Source organism: Medicago sativa, chromosome 4 (genome assembly GCF_051527215.1).
Source record: "Medicago sativa cultivar Bolivia chromosome 4, Bolivia_mono, whole genome shotgun sequence".
Lineage (NCBI taxonomy): Eukaryota > Viridiplantae > Streptophyta > Magnoliopsida > Fabales > Fabaceae > Medicago > Medicago sativa.
Window position 1 is genome coordinate 37,659,110 of NC_140752.1, and position 14,625 is coordinate 37,673,734.

Sequence of the window (14,625 nt, forward strand, 5' to 3'; positions counted from 1 at the left end):
TGGATTAACGTATATGTGGTAATTGATGTTGATGATTGTCGATAAAATGGTGATGACTCTTACTTGAATTGTCAATTGTTGAATGTGTGGACATGAATACTTGATAATGCAATTGTTGTTGAATTAGTCAATGTAATTGGAGGTGTACTTTTACATTGTCGTTGGTGGTTGTTTATGTTGTAAGTTGCATTGTCGGGCCGTTGTTGTATGTCCATGCATCATCCACATATTGAGTCATATGAGAAATTTAAAAGGAGGTGTACTTTTACATAGTTAGATGGTAAGAGGAGGTGTACTCTTACATAAGATGTTCTGTTGGCATCTAATGGTTGTTGAGATGGTACCATATGCATATATGTGTCGAGTAGGTGCATTGCATATTGGCATGATGTCGTATTTGTGACATGTGAATGATGATTGTTGGTGATAAGTGTGTTTGATGAGTACATGCTTGATATATTTGGAATGGTTGTATGGATAACTGGAAGTTAACTGCTCTTGTGAATGACTTGAGACTTGATTTAATTTATTCACGTCCTACTGTTTATATTGATTATGATTGATGTAAAGCTAACCTCCAGTGGTTTTGACCACCTACCTGTCTGTATGGATGGGTAGACGTTGTGCATGAGTAATTCGCTTTTGGTGAGTGCTTGGATAGCAGGAGCTAATCTCCGTTATCATTTTGGATTCGTAGGTTTAGGCTCTGATTAGGTTGTCGGTGTCTTTATTACTTTTGTTGGATTTATTTTATTATTGAGGTTACCTACTTGTCGGGATTTGGAGGATTTATATGATGATGTATCTTGATATCATGGCATGTATATTTTGGAGATGTATGATTTGTATCTGCTGTGACTGTTGAGATTTTATACATGCATGTTGTTGATTTGGGATTTTGTTGAGACGTAGCGTCTATTTCTTGAATATATGCTTTATTCGCGTGTTTTATCGCTTTAATAGAAATAGGGCGTTACAAATTCTACTCTGCTTGAACACTATAGCTACTATTCAAAAACACACACTTTGTAGTATAGCTTATATTGTACGAGTGTGTGCACGAATCAGTATTTTCGCGTATCATCAGAAAATAAAAAATGGTGGACAGTCACCAAAACAAGTAAAATTAAAACAAGTACTATACATATCAACTCATATACCTATGAACTTTTTTTCTTTAGGTGGAGCGCGGCTAGATGTAGCGCGACTATGCTGTTTTTGCAGACAACTTTTGTGTCGCTTAATTCGCTTTGAACCGGGTCGTACCCTGAACCCTTTTGCTTGTATAACATCAGAACTCATAATTTCTGGACGAGCACCATTATTACCGTTATTGTCTATAGCTTGTGCGCGAAGTTCCATTATTTTCTTGAACATGTCATCTACACCATTATTAAGAAACTTGACCATTCTTCCTTGGGTGATGCTTCAGTTGCCGCTTTAATGAACTTAGAGACAACTTGTCTGAACATTCGATTTCTAGACAAGTTAGGATCTCATTCAATCTCCTTTCCCCTAAAATCTTGCACAACGCCACAACGGGCTTCTCTTGTCCACCTTTTAAAAATATAGTTCTTAAGAATTACCTTAACATCATTCAATTCAAACACTTTTAAAGCATGTGAAGAAAGTATGCCAAAAGTATCAAACTTCTTACAACTGCAAGTAATGGAATTTGAAACATGGTTAAATGAAACTCTCCAAGATCCTTCATGTTTTGCCTTAGTGATGACATATTCACAAAGATAGTCAGATTCATGTCTAGTTGGTACAGATAAAGTTAAGAATAACTTAAACTCATCTTGAAACAATTCAAATACAGTGTGTGTATATTTTTCCCATTTGGATTAGTATTGGTGTAGTTTCATATACTAACCTTGCAAGCTTATGTGAGAATTCATACACACAACTCAATTCTTTTGCTCTCTTCTCCTCAACAACTATTTCAAAATGGTTGAAGAATTCTAGGATATTCACATTCAGTTTCATACAAGACTTGAAGTGAGCATTTAAACTTTCACTAACTTGTGTACTTCGCATGCCAAGTGTTAACACTTCCTTCATAAAACATGCATCCCATTTTTTTTTAATACCATAAGTTGACTTGATCGAAGATTTATCATGAATATTAAATTTATGGATCAAGTCAAACCAAGCTTTCTCAAAATCTGCTTCAATGTCAATAGCATACATGCATTTTTTGATATCACTAAGCAAAGAAGATCCTTCCTTCATCAAGTTCCCAAGATGTTTAACTCCATTTTGTAACAAGTGCCATGTGCATAAACCATGATGAGTCTCGGGCATCACATCTACAACTGCCTTTGCCATTGCTTGATCTTGGTCAGTGAAGATCGTCTTTGGTTTTTTGTTGTTGTGTCCCTGTAAGAATGTATCAAACAACCATCTAAATGACTCACTTGTCTCATCATACATTAGTGTCGCCCCAAATATGACTGAACCTCTATAATGGTTGAAACCTGAAAGAAAGAAAGAAAAAAGCAAGTGGTCTATTGGCATGGTTGGTACAGTACATGGTGTCCAATGAAACAATATCGCCAAAATACCCGTAATCCAAAATCATTTGTGCATCACACCAAAACACATTGGTAATATGTTATTCTACATCCATCTGATATGCATGAAAGAAGGATGGATTCTCCAACAATTGTCGTTGAAAATATTGTGAAAGACATCCAATCTCACCATACGCCATACTTCTTTTTCTTCTTGCAGTGATGTAGTTTCTTACATCCACCTCTGTAAATCCAACATTAGCTATATGCCCTGCTTGTGTGCTCAAAAGTTGAAATGTTAACTTCTGCCTTAATCCAGAGTCATTGGCCAAATCAATCTCATATGCTTGTACTTCAGTTATCTTTCTATGTGACCGAAGCATGTGTGTTGTCTCTGAATTTTGTAGATTATGGTTATGTTCTTCTTCAAAGTCATGGATGACCAAATTTCCATTCTTACGAGAAAGTGTAATTCTTATAGGGCAATTTGTTCTAATACCGGCTCTCGTATATTTTCCTTCATATGCATATCTTTTCTCCTCCCTCTTTAGCCCTTCCTTACAACAAACCAATCGACATAACGATACACTACCATCTTCTTTTTTGTTTGTGAAACGTACTCTAACTCCAAAGCCCACACGGAAACTATAAGCAAGCCAAAATTTACTAGCCTCTTCCATAGAATCAAATCCCATTCCAATCTTTGGTTTCCAGTCAACATCTGAAGATGCCATATTTGATCAAACTATCCAAGGAACCTAAAAAGAAAATAAAGAACATAAGGCATAAAAAACAATTCATACAAAACATTAAGAAAGAAAACATTAAAACAGAATGAATGATAAGAACAAAAAAATTCAAGGATCAATCAATCCCCTTTGCCTATTTCAAAACAACAACATGAGTCAAGCTTTTAAAAAAAAAAAACAGAGTTTATGTATGCATTGCAATGGGTTCTATACATCCTTAAATAAAACCCTAAATTTCCTAAAATCAAATCCTAATAAATTTAAACTAGTTCAAAAACGATTGTTTTATCTTCTTGATCAAGTGTTGTTATTCTCTATTTTCATAGAAATTTTGATTTTAATTATGGGTTAATCTCATTTCTATGAACATTTCAATCATTGTAAAGAAAAAGATAAAAGAAAAAAAAAACTTATGATGACGCATTCATGGCAGGTTGACGACGGCGGAGGCAGCAGTGACGACCGACGGTGGATGGAAAATTGATGATGATATTGAGTGAGTTTATTTTGAAGTAGAAGGAGGAAGTTGAAAGAAATGGCGCGCGTTTTCTATTGCAGTTCTACTCTCACGTGTTTTCTAGTTCTCCTTTAATTGATTTTTTTTTTAAAAAAAGGGTGTGCCATGTGGCACACCCTGATTGGGCAATGTTATATACCATAAAATGGCCAATGTTACACAAGTGGAACCCCAAGCGGGAAAGACTTGGAGAAGATAGCTCATATCATCAACCATACTCTCTTCCACGATACACATATGTATCTCCTAAAGCCAGTAGGGCTGGTCACAACATTTGCCTACTATATAGTCGTCCCACGAATGTACCTTAATATAAATTTGAGACAATTCTAAACCCACAGTCAAAATAAGATTATTCACATACTTTGAGGACTTTAAGGGTTATAACTTGTCTTAGGTTAAGGGTTGATATATTTTGGGAAATAGGCTAATAAAGAAAGTCGGAGTTAGATTATTAACCTAGGGATTCCTACTAAACATTGATGTGTTGTCAATCTTCCTTCCTCAATTCAAACAAGATGGGTACTAAGTAGAACTATTTATCTTTTTCAATAGCATACATTTTTTTTTTGAAGAGACCAAATTTTTTTGATGTTTTTGCCTGTTGATTTTTTTTCTTTTTCCTATTTTTTTTTTTGTGTAGACCCATGACAATCTACATTTTTTTTCATTTTTTTCTTTTTGATAAATAAGTTTTACTGGTGCCCCACCCCAAACATAAAATATTGCTAATTCCAACCAAATAGCAACCCCAAACTAAGCTTCAAACCGTACCAAGTTATAAAAATTCTATCTAACTCCAAGATATATCAATAGATTACATTAAGGTTCAAAACTGTGTCATGATTCGTCACTTAGTAACAACAAAAGAAATTATTGCTGGAGGCTCAAAGAGGTTTCACAAAGGATAATAAGAATATAAAAGGGTGGCTTGAAAGGCAAGGTACCAAAAAAATTGGCAACATAGAACCCCTTGATGGTAATTGGTATGCTAAAACATCATCGTTCTTCCATTTTCTTCGGAGAGTCATCTTCATGCTTCTTGTGATCTTCTTTGGTAACAACTACCAAGTTATCATAAAGTGGTTTACCGGTTGGTGAGAATATCTAGAAGGCTATTGCAGCATTTATTTTCAGTCACTTTCCTAGTTTGCAGTATAACTCTGAGAGTGGACCATTCCTTCACCATTTTCTTTAACGCTTCTGTGACCTTATTTTCAGTTACCAGATTATCAATATATTTCTCTTCATCCTTTCCCACCTCCATCATTTTGGAAGTTTCATTCCTAGGATTATCCAGAGTTGTTCCTGAAAATTATGTTCTTGTAACATTTCCAAATTCAGTAGACAGTTGTCCCTTCTGCACTTCCAAGTTCTTAATAGCAACTTCGGTCCTCTTCTAAGTTTCTTCCATTTCCATGGCCAGTCTTTCGAGTTCATTATGCACTAAGAGTTCCCTGAATGTTCATTATGCACTAAGAAAGCACCTCTTCTAGACTTTCCCTAGGTTGTTGTTGTTGAGTTCCTTAGGGGGGGGGGGAGGGGCGATTTGTCTGTGGTGGTTGTAGAACATTGTTTCTTTGGTAAGAAAAGTTTGGATGTTCTGCCCAACTTGGATTGTAAGTGTTTGGGTATTGATTCTTCTGCTGTCTGGAATAATTTCCCATATATATCACCTACTCTTCTGGAAATCCCAAACTTGCTGGTAAGCATGCCCCGCTTTCACGAGCTTACTCACAGAAGTCTCGTGTGGCTTTTGCAGATAATTGTGCAACTTAACGAGCTTACAACCTCTTTGCTAAAGTTTCTAGTTGATTGCTGAGAAGTTTGTTACTAGCAAGTAAAGCATCCAGGGTGTTTAGATCTTTCATACCTTTCTTCTTAGGGGTAGCCTCTTCCTCGGTGTGTCCCTGATATTCATTCATAGACATGTTGTCCATCAGCTCTCGCACCTCAACAACTGTCTTGATTTTCATGGTTCCTCATAAAGAAGCATATAGTAACATCCGAGTGGCTGGTTTTAATCCCGTGTTGAAGGCTTGTATGATGTCCATTTCTTATAACTTGTGACTTGGACACCACTTAAACAATAACTTGAACCTCTCTCATGCGTCATAAAGTACTTCACCCTCTTGTTGCTTGAAGCTGGAAATCTCCTTCTTCCGTGTTAAGTATTTTGCAATGGGGAAATACCTGCCCAATAACTCTCTCTTGAGCTGATCCCATGTCTCGATCGTACCACTTGATAATGTATCCTACCAACCTTTTGCCCGTCTGGTTAGAGAATACCGAAACAACCTGATTCGTTTATCAGATTCCGACACTCTAGCTCGGTTGATTGTGCTGCAGACATCCAGAAAGCGTGTCAAGTGAGCGTTGCAATCTTCCGACTCCTTACATAAAAATTGGTTAGATTTCAAATTTAGTGTAACATTATTCTTGATGTCAAACACCACCGGGTTTGCTTGTTGGAACCCAAGTGATACTTCTACGAAGTTATCCAGCCTCCCATAGTCTCCGAGAGTAATGCAAGGATGATCTCCCATTTCTGACTCGACTGATGAATTGTCGTAAATTAGGATTGTTTCCTGTTGTTATGCCCTTTCTCTTGCAATATAGAATGCTTTTCGAAGCGCATGTTTAGTTCTGTCTTTGTCTGGATCAAACTGTAGAACACATGTTTTGGTATCACACATGAAACAAACTACACAAAGTTCTTAGTAGGACATAGTCAACTGGGATAATATATATTTTTTGTATTTTTGGATTTTCTATAAAAAAATTGGTATCTTTGAATTTTTAAAAACAGAAAAATAAATGACAGAAATTTAAATGACAGAAAAATAAAAACAGATACGAATAAGAAATTTGAATTTCTTAGTCAAAAATATCAACTGTCCCCGGCAACAGTGCCAAAAACTTGATGGTCGAATTAGCCAAATATACCAAATTGTTTACCAAGTAATAAAGTGTAAGCAGAGTATCATATCCACAGGGATTGTCATTTCGTCCAATCAATTCGCGTTACTTATTTGGTTTAACAAAATTAAAATAAAAGAGTTGAAGGATAGAAATTGCAATTTTTATTTGTTTACAACAGAGCAAGTTACATGTTTTGGTTGAAGAAAAGTAAGAAGAGATTACGATTCTTCAAATCTTCCCTATTTATTTGTTGTAATTAAGTAACATTCATGTCGCGTTTATTTATCTTAAGTAGACTATACAAGTGATGAGGACGTTATAACCTAGTTGGCTCGTCAAGTTGCACTTGTTGATCGCACGGTGATTTTTACATGCGGGGTCTTACTATCTCAGTTGTTTAGGTCTATCTCTCCAATGTTGAGTTGCACCTACTGGCACTAAGGTTATACGCGTTCTACGTTATAGAGTTATAAATCCTATAAGATTCGCCTACTTCATAAGGATTTTTAGTGTGGGGGTCGTACTCCCTCAAAGATAATTGAAACATAGACTTTGTATTGGCATTCCTAAATTTCCAAAGGCAATGAAGGAAAATGTTCCTAAAGGGGTTTCCCATCTATGAATCTTAGGTATCTCATAGCACACTCTCCCTCTCTTTTGGTAGTTCTACAAACGGGAAGCCCTATCAGCATCTATCTTACCACGGGTTTAGGAGAATGGTTCTGATAGGTTCAGCTTAGATCTTAAAGTATCTATTTCCTTAATTAAGAATTAACTAGTTACATCCTAGGTTCAGCACGTTTTACTCAATATTAGTAATGTCACCTCTTAAGTACTTACTGTTAGGGTCTACTCGCTTTTGGTATATTTCGTCTAGTTTCTTAACTAATTACTTCCTAAATAGACATATATAAACATCAAGATATAAACATCAATATTAGGCCCTGTCACAACCTAAGTGCCTAAAATACGGTTGCACTACAATACAAATAAATCTAACCTAATAAAACCTAATAGCAAATAGTAAATAAATAAATAAATAAGCGACATTAAATTAAATAATTATCCAACATAATAAATAGAGGTTCATCTTACAACCATAACCTAATAAGATTTAATTACACATTGTAACTAAAAACAAATTACTAAAAGATAAAAACATACCCTAGAAAAACAAGAAGAAGATAGAAAACTCCTCTTGAAGCTCCTAGAATCGCCTTCCTCTTGAACTGCTGCAGTTCTGAACGAGAAATTATGAATGAGAAAGACAATCTTCATAGGGAGAGTTTCCACCTAGGTTTGGGCTGAAAACGCAGGCTTTACCCACAAAAATCAGGAAAAGACATTTTCGTCCCGCACTTTTTCAGTGCACGTGTAATGCCCATTTCGATTATTTAATTATTTTAAATGAGTTTTAAGATATATTTATATGATTGACGTGATTTATATGAGTTTTTAGATTATATGTATATAATCGATGTGATTTATATGAATTTTGTGATTTTAGAGAATTTTATGAAATGTTGTGACTTATTTTATTATTTAATAAAATAAGATTTGAAAATAAAATAAATATTGAGTTGTGGGGCTGTTTTGTGAATTTAGAAAGTTTGGTGTAGAAATATATTTGTTACTTTGTGTAGAAATATATACGTTATCTGGTGTAGAAATATATTTGTTATTTTGTGTAGAAATATATATGTTATCTGGTGTAGAAATATATTTGTTATTTTGTGTAGAAATATATTTGTTATTTGATGTAGAGATATATTTGTTATTTGGTGTTAAAATATTATATACATATATATTTTGATGAAATATGCTATTATGTGTTATTTGGTGTATTAATATTATTTAGTGGGAGAATATATTTAGTGGAAGAATAAATTTAGTGAGAGAATATATTTAGCGGAAGAATATATTTAGTGGAGAAATATATTTAGTGGAGAAATATAATTATTTCGAATAAAGAGGCTTTGGAGCAGAATTGGAATTAAGAGAAAATAAGTAGGTTGGGATTTATATATAAAGAGGAGAGTCAGAGTTAGAAAATAAGGATTACGTGCAAACTGTTTTGGAGAAAGAGGAGAAACCTAGAGAAGAGAAGAGTCAGAGAAGGAGAAGATTGTAGAACCTTGCTGTCAATTAATCTAAGGTAAGGGTGAGACTATCTCTCAGTAATATTAAGTCTGTAATTCTGATAATTAGATTTAACATGTCGTAGGTTGAGTTTGTGAGGTTTTGAGAATTAGGGTTTCGAGAGAGATTTGATGATTAGATGATGAAAACTTGTTGAATTGATGTAGAAATTGTGTACAGACCTTAGATAATCATTAGGATGATAATTAGAATCAGTTTTGAGGTTAGAACCATGAGATTAGGTGAATTTTTGGAAATGAGATTATTAGTAATGAGATATTGTTATATATGCACTTTATGTATTGTTTACGATGCTTATGATGATGTGATTCATTCTTTAATGTTGATATGATATATAAGAATTGTTTATATGCTGCATTTGTTGCTGTTTTGCTGTCGTTGACCATTAATGTCATAAAGTTGTAAATGTCGGTCTAAGTTGTAAAGTTGTAAGATGTAGTCCAAATTATTGGAGTCATATAAGATGTTCATGATATTCAAGATGTTTAAGATGTAAGATGTTGAGTCCATGCATACTCATTCAAAGTTGAGGGCTTGATGCCCTGGAGCTTTTGCTCAATTATGTTGGGGGCTTGATGCCCTGGAGCCTTTTTACGCTCAATTATGTTGAGGGCTTGATGCCCTGGATTGGTACCACATGCATTTGCATTATTGAGATGATTTAAGATGATAAGAGTTGCATAGTCGAGTTGAAGTTGCATAGTCGAGTTGAAGTTGCATAATCGAGTCAAAGTCGTCACGTTGTTAAGATTGATTAATGAAGTTGTTTATGATGAATGATTATGAAGTTGTTTATGATGATTGATTAATGAAGTTGTTTATGATGAGTGATTATGAAGTTGTTTATGATGATTGATTAATGAAGTTGTTTATGATGAATGATTACGAAGTTGTTTATGATGATTGATTATGAAGTTGTTTATGATGATCGATATGTTGATGATGTTTATGTTGACGCTATAATGCTACATGATTATTATTATGATATGTTGATGATATGATGCTATATGATTTATGATATGATGCTACATGTTTATGATGATGATATGATGCTATATGATTTATGATATGATATGTTGATGAAGTTTAAGTTGTTAAGTGTAATTGATGAATTATATGCTTAATATTGTTGTTGGTGAAATCTCACCCCTTCTGCTTGGAAATGTTGCTCTTCGTATGGGTAACTTGCAGGTAACCAAGATTAGTTGTGGTCGTGAGTGGACTCCTCACAAGTATGTCTTAGGTGCTCTGATACGTAACGGGATGAGAATTTTGTTATTGTCTTTCTATTCCTTACGTATTACTTTGAAAGTTTTTCATGAATTATTGCTGAACCAGGATATTATGAGATTTTATGTTGAGGCCATTGTGCCAAAGATTTATTTAAGTTGTTGAAATTATTCCGCTGCGAAGTTTAAAATAATATGATATTGGATTTTGAAGGATAAATATTTATTTATTCAGTTTATGTTTTTAGAAAAAGAATGTGACATTCCATTTAAGTTGAATTACTCTGATTTTTATTATAAAATTTTTATGTTGGGAAAACGGGGTGTTACAGCACGGGGCGCACACTCCATGCCATAGGCACAAGTGAGTGTGTTACTGATGAAAAGTCATCTTACGTTATTCTTAGCATGTTTTTTCAGTCATTTTCAGTAGGTTTTAGCTGCAAAAAGGAGGAGTAGTAGAGCAATTTCCTATGATTTCGGGACTTTTGTAATGTTTTCTATATTTGAGTCTGTAATTCTAGTTTTCTCGAAACATAGCAATTTTAGGGGGGTTTTGAAGTAATTCACGAAGCAATCAAGCAAATTGGCAAATCAAGAACATCTAAAGATTTGTGAAGACTTTGGGAAGACCAATAATGAAGATTCAAGAGGCCATAGGAGACTTTGTAGTGGGAGGAATTCAGTTCTCAGATCCTGAGGCAAGTTATTTGGAGGAAAACACCTAAAACAAAAGAAAAACAAAGAATCTGGGCCCAGAACACACGCGCCCCGTGCATCAAAAATGTGTGGGGCAAAAGCGACTTCTCCAGATTTTTTGTGGGTAAAGCCCGTGTTTTTAGCCCAAACCTAGGTAGAAACTTTCACTATAAATATTGGACTTCCTCATTCATAACTGGAGCATGACACAAGACCGCAAGTGTACGGTTCCTATCGAGTAGTAAAAAGACTATCGTCGATAGGGAGTTAAAAGTAATTACCGATTTCTTTCTTAGTTATGATCAGCTGAAAAGATTAGAGTTTAAAAGTTCAATAGTTTCTTGGTTTAAAGTCCAGATTATAAAAGTGTCTAGGGATTATTGGTTCGTCGTAATAAAAAATCACTAACAATCCAAGCCTATGTTTTTATCTTATGTTAAATTCATTTTCGAAAGACAAGAATCTCTTAGGTATTTTATGTTTCCTTTCAGAATACATAAATGTATCTCAATAACAATGAAGCCTATTCTCATGGTTGATTATTATTGAGACCCTTTGAGTGCGACTCTTATAGCCTCAAGACTTCACAAAACTATTCATTTGGGGTGTTCCAATCAAGTTTTGTGTTGTCTTGTCTAATCACATTTGTTCCAATATCAAACTTCATCTTTTGATCCATCGTTTAATATTTGAGATGATGAAATAATAGTTATTGAACTTCACCTTTCAGTCCATCGTTCAATACTTTTTATTGCGTTTAAAAACTATGTGATTAGATTAGAAAACAAAATTAAATAAAACAAAGTTCTAGACTTGGCTTGAATAGGATTTAGTCATTACTCTCATCCAACAATCCCAAGACTAGAAGGTCTACTCACTAATGTTCATTGTAGACAAAGTAAATAAATTTAAAGACATAGAATGTAAATGCATAAAGATAAATTGCTGAGTATAAATTGCAAGAAAGTAAAGAGCAGTAGAAATAAAGAACTAGAATGTAAAAGTGCAGAAAATATAAAACAAGAGCTTAGAACAAAATGACAAACTTGATTGCAAGAATATAGTGTGTTCACAATGATCCAAGGTGGTTTTTTAGTCTCATTAGTGTAACGCCCGTCTTAATTATTTAATTATTTTAATGAGTTTTAGCATATAATTATTTGATTTATATGTGTGATTTATATGATTTATGAATTTAAGTGATTTACATGATTTATAGATGAATTATGTGATTTTAAGATTTAGGTGAAGTATATGATTTTTGTGAGGTTTTAATGATGGTGTGACTTATTTTATTATTAAATAAAATAAGATATGAAAATAAAATAAAAATATTAGAAGTGGGAATGTGATGTGAGATGAGTAAGTTTAGAGGTGAGTAGAGTAATAAGGGGAAATTAATATAACAACGTAAGTTAGAAACGTTTTTACGTAAAAACGCTTTTGGAGAAAAGAGAAGAGAAGAACCTAAGAGAGAGAAGACCTGGAGGCTGCTGGTTTCATCTGTTATAAGGTAAGGGTGGGATTCATATTCTCTAATCTTAAGTATGTTTTCTGAAATTGGATTTGGCAAAGGTTGCAGGTTGTGAGTTTTGGGGATTAGGGTTAATCTTATGTTGATGTTCATAGTTTTGGTTGTTTGAGAAATTAGGTTTTGAAGATGTGTTGGGTTGTTAATAGAGTAGAAAATTCATTGGAGTTATGTTAAATTGATGTTCAGGTCTTAGATTTATCATAGGCAATGTTCCCTATCAAATTTGGGGTTTGGGTTGATGAAATTGGGGTTTTTGGAGTGAAAACTGGTCTGTTCCCGTAGAGCTGTTCACGTTCCATCGTAGTACGATGCTGGGAAATCGTACTACGATTTTTCCAGTATCAAAAATGACTTTTTCAGCACATTCCATCGTAGTACGATGCATTCCATCGTAGTATGATGTAATAGTGACAGCATCCCCTGTTTTCGCGTTCTTGCGTCTTTCTCACCCGTTTCTGTTTTGAACTGGCTTTTGGTGTAAACATGAGAGTTGTAGATAATTGAGTTAACTTTCTAGTGGCTGTGGTTTAACGTGAAAATGTGTCATAGTTTTTGAGATATGATGAAAATACTCTAAGGAGGTCTTAGTGAAATTTTATGAAAACTAACCCAAAACTTATAGATTGTCTCCAAACTTCAAAGCTTGAGTACTATGAGTGTAATTAAGGTGTTTATAAGTATTTAATCTATGTTGTGATGAATCTAACTTGGTTTGGTAAGTAAGTAATTGATTGATGTATATGTTGCTATTGTTGTTAATAGGTTGGAATATAATATGTGATTATTGTATGTTGTATAATGTCATGTTGCTTATACCATTCAAGTTGTTATGCCCAAGTTGTAATTATTTAAGAAGTTGTCCATGTTAATGGAACTATAAGAGATGTTCATGATGTTGTCTAAGTTGTAGGAAGATTGAGTCCATTGCATACTCATTAAAGATGGGGGCTTGAGACCCGGCAGCTTATGCTCAAACTACCTTGGGGGCTTGAGGCCCGGCAGCTTTTGCTCACTTGTTGAAGAGCCTATTTACGCTCATATATGTTGGGGTCTTGATGCCCTGAATGGTACCACATGCATTTGCATATAAAGAAGTTTACGATGATCTAAGATGATAAGAGTTGCATAGTCGAGTCGAGTTGCATTTGTCGAGTCAAGAGTTAAGTTGTCTTATGAAGTTGATTTTGATGCCGAATAAGAAGTTGTCTATGGTGATGATATGATGCTATATGCTTATGTTGATGAATGATTATGATGCAATGATTTTACAAAATTGTTATTATGATATATCGATAAAGCTTAAGTTGTTAAATGTAATTGATGAAATATATGCTTAACATTATTGTTTATGAAATCTCACCCTTCTGCTTGAAAATGTTGCCCTTCGTATGGGTAACTTGCAGGTAATCAAGAATAGGCGTGGTCGTGAGTGGACCCCTCACATTGTGTCTAGGTGCTCTGATACGTAACGGGATGGGGCTTGCTTTTACTTCTATTCCTTACGTGTCATTTATGAACTTTTTATGATTAAATATTGAACCAAGACTTATGAGATTTTTCTGAGGAGGCCTGCGTGCCAAAGACTTTATTTATGTTGAACTATTTTCCGCTGCGAAATTTCAGATTTTATGATGTTGAATTTTGAGGGATAAATGTTACAATTATCCATTTTATGACTTTCAAGAAGTATGTGACATTCCGTTTATGATTTAAATACTCTGATTTATTATGAAATTTTTATGTTGGGAAAACGGGGTGTTACAATTAGAGCCCTATTTATAGCCTAAAGCCATAGACAAATCATTAACCACGAATTACAAGGCTTTAAAGGGCAAATTCCAAGAGTTTTCATCATTAAAACTTGACAACATAACACACACGGCCATGTCAAAGGAACACACGACCGTGTCAAGTAGGAAAAACTGAGTTACAAGCAGCTGGAAGGACACACGACTGTGTCACTAGAACACACAACCGTGTGTCATCTCTCTGGTCAAATGACACGACCCCATAAGTAGGGTCACACGAACTGGTACAAAGTTGACATGAAACTTGATTTTTTCTCCTTTTTCTTGGCTTTTAATCCTTGACTTTGGTCCATAATCATTGTTCTTCATTATTTTGACCTGAAATTAAAACACAACTATTTGAAGTAAACTAGTTCTATAAAATATAAAACACTCAAATTCTAAGTGAAAATATCAAATAAACACCACATAAACTATGCCAAATTATGGCTTATCAGAGCAGTTTAAGAGGAAGGCAATTCTAGAGCTTTCGGAGGAGTTTCTATTTTATC

General features: G+C 34.3%; 2 pseudogenes; both read right to left on the bottom strand.

The window, feature by feature from the left end:
- Positions 1 to 2,020: 2,020 nt before the first annotated feature.
- On the bottom strand, positions 2,021 to 3,410 carry LOC146929191 (protein FAR1-RELATED SEQUENCE 5-like; annotated as a pseudogene).
- A 2,048-nt stretch (positions 3,411 to 5,458) lies between these two features.
- On the bottom strand, positions 5,459 to 6,328 carry LOC146929192 (uncharacterized; annotated as a pseudogene).
- Between the last annotated feature and the right edge of the window lie 8,297 nt (positions 6,329 to 14,625).